Here is a 6674-nt window from a genome sequence, read left to right on the forward strand (position 1 = left end):
AGTGATATGTGCGACTTGATATTCATTGTACGTATTTTGATAAATGTCAGAAGTGTGCTGAACAGCATTCAAGTGAACATCTTATTAACTGTGAATTGACAAGTGTTAAGCAACTTTACGTGCATTGACATTGTCCATATTTGATTTATGTAATTGTATTGTCCTCTCTGTTATGACCCTCTATGAGGGTTGACAGTATTAATAAATAAATAAATAGACAACGAGGAATGTGGGTAAGAACACTTTATTTTCAGCACACATGTTTTTTTAATGAACTGCTGTTATACTGCTAAAATCTGCACATTTAATAAAAGTACACTGCTCTGCTTCATCACTCCATGCTAAGTGCAAGTATCCTGTACCAGGAAGTCAAACCAAGACGTGGGATGTTCAGCCTGTGAAAATAAAAACGAGTTTGAAACATTAACGTGCAAAAACTAAAGCACACTCAAGAAAATAAACACAGCACAGGAACATATCCAATGAATCAGAATTACCTTTGAGAGCAAACATATAGTTTCTATGGCACAGTGAAGAAACCTTATTCCTCCGGCTTTTTTTGTGCACGAGAAAATATGAAAGTGCATGCGTTCTCCCCATATTGTATATCTGTCACCTTTTCACACACAACAAAGATGTTGTCTCAATGTGCCCAACTGTCTTTGCATATCCATTTCTCTGCTCTCATACCATGATACCTACAGTTAAAGGCTGTAGCAATGCTTAGCTTGAATCAAACAACACAAGCTACACGCGCTGTGCTGTTGAACATGGCATTGTAAGTTAGATTCATGCACAGCACATTCATGTGCCATAAACATTTGATTGTGATTGTAGGCGAGATAAATAAAAAGAAGGTATGTAAATAAGAATATTCCCTAATAAGCTGTGCAGAAGTGCTCTCCCGTTTGGACAGAACCCGAGCACAGCTGCAGTGAACAAGAAGCCAACTTATACAGCATTTAAAATCTAGGTTATAAATGTGCTACAGATTTTTCTGAATTCATGGTCGAAAATGTAGGTGTTAAAGGTGACAAACATTTAAACAGGTCTCTATTCGGACTGGTAATGCTATGTGTCACCTAGTTTCATAAAATATGCCATATCACTGGTCTCCCAAGCAAGCTACGGCTGCTGTCCAGTTGCAAGTGCAAATCACTCAATTATGTCTAGGGCACGTTTGAGCAAAAGGCAGCCAAGATTACTGTGCCATTGAGATCTATTTCCTGACATCTGATTTCTTCTCAGAAAGCTACCTTTAAAAAAAAACCTTCACAACAACATAACCCAAACCTTTCTTGAGTAAAGCCATCACACTGGTCCTTCAACACTAATTACACAGTGGCTGTAATGTTATGTACGTCAGCACCTAACAAAGTACAGGAAAATTTAATAATGGCAGCGTGACAGGTACACAAAAAAGTAAAGGGATAAAACATCACACAGGCTGCCATCAGTGTTCATATCTCCATTTCAATGTGGATGTCTTTAGCAGTGAATACATGTTCTCATTAAACTGAGTCATATTATTACAAAAGCGAAGGGCAAGGGTCTTTACATTCTAAACTGACAAATGTGCTTTATTACGATTCACCGCAATACAGGAGGTGTTTTGCAGTGAACCATCACATAAGGTTTTGGCTAACTACAGCGGGCGTGTCCTGCAGGGGGGCCTCTTGTGTATTGCGGTAAAGCGTATTATTGTGACAAGAGCTAACCTGGCATGTATGGCTTTAGCCAACTAAAGTTCTCAAGACATCATGCATCCTGCCACGAAAATCTGCTTTGATGAGAGTAGAACATTAGGTTAGTCGCTGACAGAAACCATACATTCCAGATTCACGTAAATCTTTCCCAATATCGGCATGCTTCACCGCAACACACAAATATGTTGCGGTGATAACGGTGGTCGAACAGGCTGGTGCAAATGTTTCGACAGGGGAGCGTGCCTTCATCAGGGCAACTGCTTTCCTTGGCCGTTTTCATATACGTGAGTCCCCCCAACTCCCAACAGAGATTTACCTGGACCTTTGCCAAGAGACGTACCGACAAGCGTTTGGTAGTGGCTGGTAGAGATGCAGGAGCCTAAAAAGCGTTGCGAAATTCGGTTCCGTAAGGTTAAGCGGTTAGACATACAAAATATGTTGCGGTGAATCATAGCAAGGGTACCTGGCCTTTGATGCAAAGCAGCTTCAAGAGGCACGGTAATCCCGTGGCTAGTTATGCAGTTCCCCGCATGCGAGTGAGTTCCCTGCGTTCGGCGGTTTCCCAGTGACATACAAAATTACATTGATTGACTGTGTTGTAAATGGGCGACGGCACTATATGCTGATGCAAAAGCGTCGTTTCGCTTTCGAAAACTGCGCTCGACTAAAGAGAACACCTTGACTCGCATATGACCAAAGCAGTTGAACAGGAAACTACGAAATTACGTAGCTATTATGGAAGAAATCAACATCTCAGAAAAAAAAATGGCCGTGTAAACATTAACTGGCTTACGAGGTCGACAAACCAACGGTTCAAAGCATCACAGCCACGTCCGAAATAGCGCTGAAGGCCGGCCAGTACACTTAGGCGCCTCGGCGCGCGTAATGTAACAGGAGACGGCAGGTGCACGCGTACATCATTAAGGAACGCATAATATTTATATCGGTGAAAGCGGTCACTCTTCAGTTCTGACATGCTTCACCGCGTAACACTAGTCTACTGCGGCGAAGCTGACTTCAGGACGCCGATTTCTTCAACTCATCTAGCGAGGCAGGTCCGTTTATCACGCTTGGCAACGTTTGACATTTTCTGCCTTAATTTCGTTTGTTCTTTTTAATTTTCTTATCACAGTGACCCTGTATCACGCAGTAGCAGAGCTAGTGCCGCGTCTTAACTGCGTTAGGAAAGGCAAGCGTGTATGCAGCAAGCACGGCGGCATTGGCTCTTGTTTGGAAACTTCAAGAGACGCTCTTCCGCGCAGCGATGTCATTTGTATTATTAAAAGAATGCAGGTGATGATTAAATGAGCCGCAGCAAAGCTGTAAAAAAGCAGTAGTAATGCTGTTCTACGATCCTCTCGCTCGAGCGAGATGGTCTTAGAAAAAAAGCGCGATGTAACGCGATCTGACGGAACAGCTCGTCATGCCAGTGTTTTCTTACGTCCTCTTTCTTTCGCGCATTCTCCCCTGAACCAGACTACTGAATGGTTCTGTGCACGCACTGACGATCCTGACGGAGGCAATACCACTCACATGAGCAGCTCCATATAAGATGCCACGGCCCATTCCACATGCCGGCTGCAATTTGACGCGGCCAGGAGGCAAAATATGCGCACAAGGTACCTAATGGTAACGCATCAAACTGCTCACAGCCCCAATACTTTATTACACGCATATAGCGTGGAAAGATGAATTACTCACGCTCTAAGTGGGCACGGAATACGGACCGTTTCGCAGCGCAGCCGGCTCCGTAAGACGGCCGCCATGGAAATGAGCGGATGTGACATCATGGGTTATAGCGGACGTGACGTCATGGGTGAACGTAGACATTTCGGGCACCTTTCGTCTGCTGTGCCCCGGGCACAGCAGACACGGCCAAGAGTAAATTCACAATGTCAAGAGCATCTTTGGTTATCAGGTACAATGAGTGGGAAAGAAACTTGGCTGGGAGTTACGTATTTGTGGACCGGAAAAAATTGCACAGAGAAGAATAAAGAGTTAGTGGAATGCATAAGCGCTGATATTAATGGTTTCGGGAATGGTGCTGAGATTGTCCTATTAGGTGACATGAATGCCCACATACAGGATTTAGATGGCTATACCGACAATAACGGGAAGTCAATGCTAGACCTTTGCGAACAACATAACCTCGTGATCGTGAATACAGGGCCTAAGTGTGAAAGACAGATCACGTGGGAAGTGGGAAACCGGCAATCGACCATTGATTACTGTCTGATGACAGAAGGAATTCATGATAAGTTGAGAGAAATGGTCATCGATGAGGAAGGGTTTAGCAGCATAGGGAGTTACCATAAACGCATCATTTTGAAAATGGGATATGTAGTTGGGAAAGAGAGCAAGGAAAGCACAATGGCCAGTCCAAATTTGAACGCTGAACAAATAGCAAATATAGTCACTAGAGTTGAGGAAGAACTTGGCAAGTGGCCAAGTAAGGAGTGGGAATATGGTGAGCTTCTAAGTGTAATAACGACAGAAATACGGAAAGAGAAACAACATGTTCGTTGGAAAGGAAAAAAAGAAACCGAAAAGCTGGTGGAACAAGGAGATACGAGAAGCGATCGCCGAACGACAGAAAGCATCTCGAGAGCACAGGCAGGCAAAGAAGGCGCAGTTGCAACAGGATGAAGTAACTAGTAAATGGGAAATATACCGGGAGAAAAAGTCTATGGTTCAAATACTGGTGCAAGCAAAATTAAAAGGTGAAAGTGAACGAAATTGGTTGTCAGAAATACGTGAGAAAAAGAAGGCCGCGCCTAGAATATTTTGGAATCACATAAAATTATTAGGCAGGAAGTCAACAACGATACAACAACATATCCTAGACGAAAATGAAAACAGACTGGAAGGAGAAGCGGCAATAAATTACATCCAAAAAGTAACAGCCGAATCTTTCCAAGGCAAGGACGAGGTTGTATTTGAAGAAAAAAAGAGCATGAAAGAGACCCAAGTGGGAAAGGAGCTGGTGCTGACAAATTTAGACTGGAAGAAAGCGGAAGAGAAAATTCCCTAGCGCACAGCCACAGGGCTAGACGAGGTTCCCGTTAAGCTGATAAATGAACTGGGACCAAAAAGTAAGGAAGCTCTGGTGAAAGCAGCGGAAAAAAACTTTAAAAGATAGACGAATACCAGACTAGTTGGCGACACAGTAGAATGAATTTAATTTATAAAGGTAAGGGCGAGAAAGACAGAATTCACTCGTATAGACCGCTGACCATTACATCGGTAATATACAGGCTAGCAATGCAGGCAATCAAATTAAAGCTTCAAGCATGGGCAGAGAATATAATGGCATTTTGGGAGAGCTTCAGAATGGCTTTAGAATAGGTAGGCGTTTGGATGATAACTTGTTTGTTCTTACTCAGTGTATTGAAATATCAAAAGCAGAAAGCAGACCGTTGCATGTGGCCTTTTTGGACATTACAGGAGCCTACGACAACGTAGACCGCAAGATTTTGTGGGATATTCTGGATGGGGAAGGCTTAGGTAACGATTGTCTACAGCTTTTGAGAGAGATTTACATAGACACTACCGTTTGCGTTGAATGGGGAGAGATGAGGAGCGAGGGGAAAGTTCATATCAACAAGGGACTGAGGCAGGGGTGCCCTTTCCCCTCTGCTGTTTATGATGTACATGGTGAGGATGGAGAGGGCGCTAGAAGGAAGTAATATCGGGTTTAATCTCTCATACAAACAGGCAGGTACAGTAATAGAGCAGCAACTCCGAGGTTTATTTTATGCGGACGACATTGTGTTGCTCGATAACAAGCAAAGTGATTTGCAACGTCTGGCTAATATCTGTGGACAGGAAGGCAACAATTTAGGTTTGAAATTTAGTGTTAGAAAATCAGGTGTTATGGTATTCAATGAAAACAGTGAACAGACAGTGGAGATACAGGGCCAAGAAATACCTCGGGTAACAGAATATAAATACTTTGGTATATGGATAAACGAAGGCAATGGATATATGGAAACACAGGAAAAAAACCATAACAGTCAAGGGGAAGAGAAATGCAGCCATAATGAAGCACAGAGCGCTATGGGGATACAATAGGTACGAGGTCCTCCGAGGTATGTGGAAAGGGGTAATGGTTCCAGGACTTACTTTTGGAAATGCGGTGGTTTGCTTTAAATCAGGGGTACAATCAGGACTCGACGGGAACCAAAGGTCAGTGGGTCGCCTAGCATTGGGCGCTCACGGAAAGACCACAAATGAAGCTGTGCAGGGGGATATGGTCTGGACTAGTTTTGAAGTGAGGGAAGCTCGCAGTAAAATTGAGTATGAAGAACGACTAAGGAATATGGAAGAAAGTGAATGGGCTGGGGAGTGTTCAGGTATCATCATCATCATCATCATCAGCCTGATTACGCCCACTGCAGGGCAAAGGCCTCTCCCATACTTCTCCAACTACCCCGGTCATGTACTAATTGTGGCCATGTTGACCCTCCAAACTTCCTAATCTCATCTGCCCACCTAACTTTCTGTCGCCCCCTGCTACGCTTCCCTTCCCTCGGAATCCAGTCCGTAACCCTTAATGACCATCGGTTATCTTCCCTCCTCATTACATGTCCTGCCCATGCCCATTTCTTTTTCTTGATTTCAACTAAGATGTCATTAACGCGCGTTTGTTCCCTCACCCAATCTGCTCTTTTCTTATCCCTTAACGTTACACCTATCATTCTTCTTTCCATAGCTCGTTGCGTCGTCCTCAATTTAAGTAGAACCCTTTTCGTAAGCCTCCAGGTATCTGTTCAGGTATCTGTACAGGCAAAACATTGATTCACAGTGGAGGAAAAGAACTATATAGGAAGCTTACCAGCAAGTATGCGGCCTGTGGGGTGGGCAACACAGCAACGAAGAAAGTCAAGCGGAAAGTCAGAGAGGCTGAATTAATATCATGGGTGACGGCAATGGAAAAGAAACCTGCCATGAGTAACTACTTATGAGGAA

General features: G+C 43.7%; 1 long non-coding RNA gene across 1 annotated transcript; it reads right to left on the bottom strand.

The window, feature by feature from the left end:
• Positions 1–228: 228 nt before the first annotated feature.
• Positions 229–3573, bottom strand: LOC129387041 (uncharacterized). Its single transcript, XR_008614356.2, has 2 exons — positions 3408–3573; positions 229–395 (listed from the first exon to the last, which is right to left on the bottom strand). It is a non-coding gene; the product is annotated as an uncharacterized lncRNA (long non-coding RNA).
• Between the last annotated feature and the right edge of the window lie 3101 nt (positions 3574–6674).

The sequence above is a fragment of the Dermacentor andersoni genome, chromosome 2, assembly GCF_023375885.2.
Source record: "Dermacentor andersoni chromosome 2, qqDerAnde1_hic_scaffold, whole genome shotgun sequence".
In the NCBI taxonomy this organism is placed as follows: Eukaryota; Metazoa; Arthropoda; class Arachnida; order Ixodida; family Ixodidae; genus Dermacentor; species Dermacentor andersoni.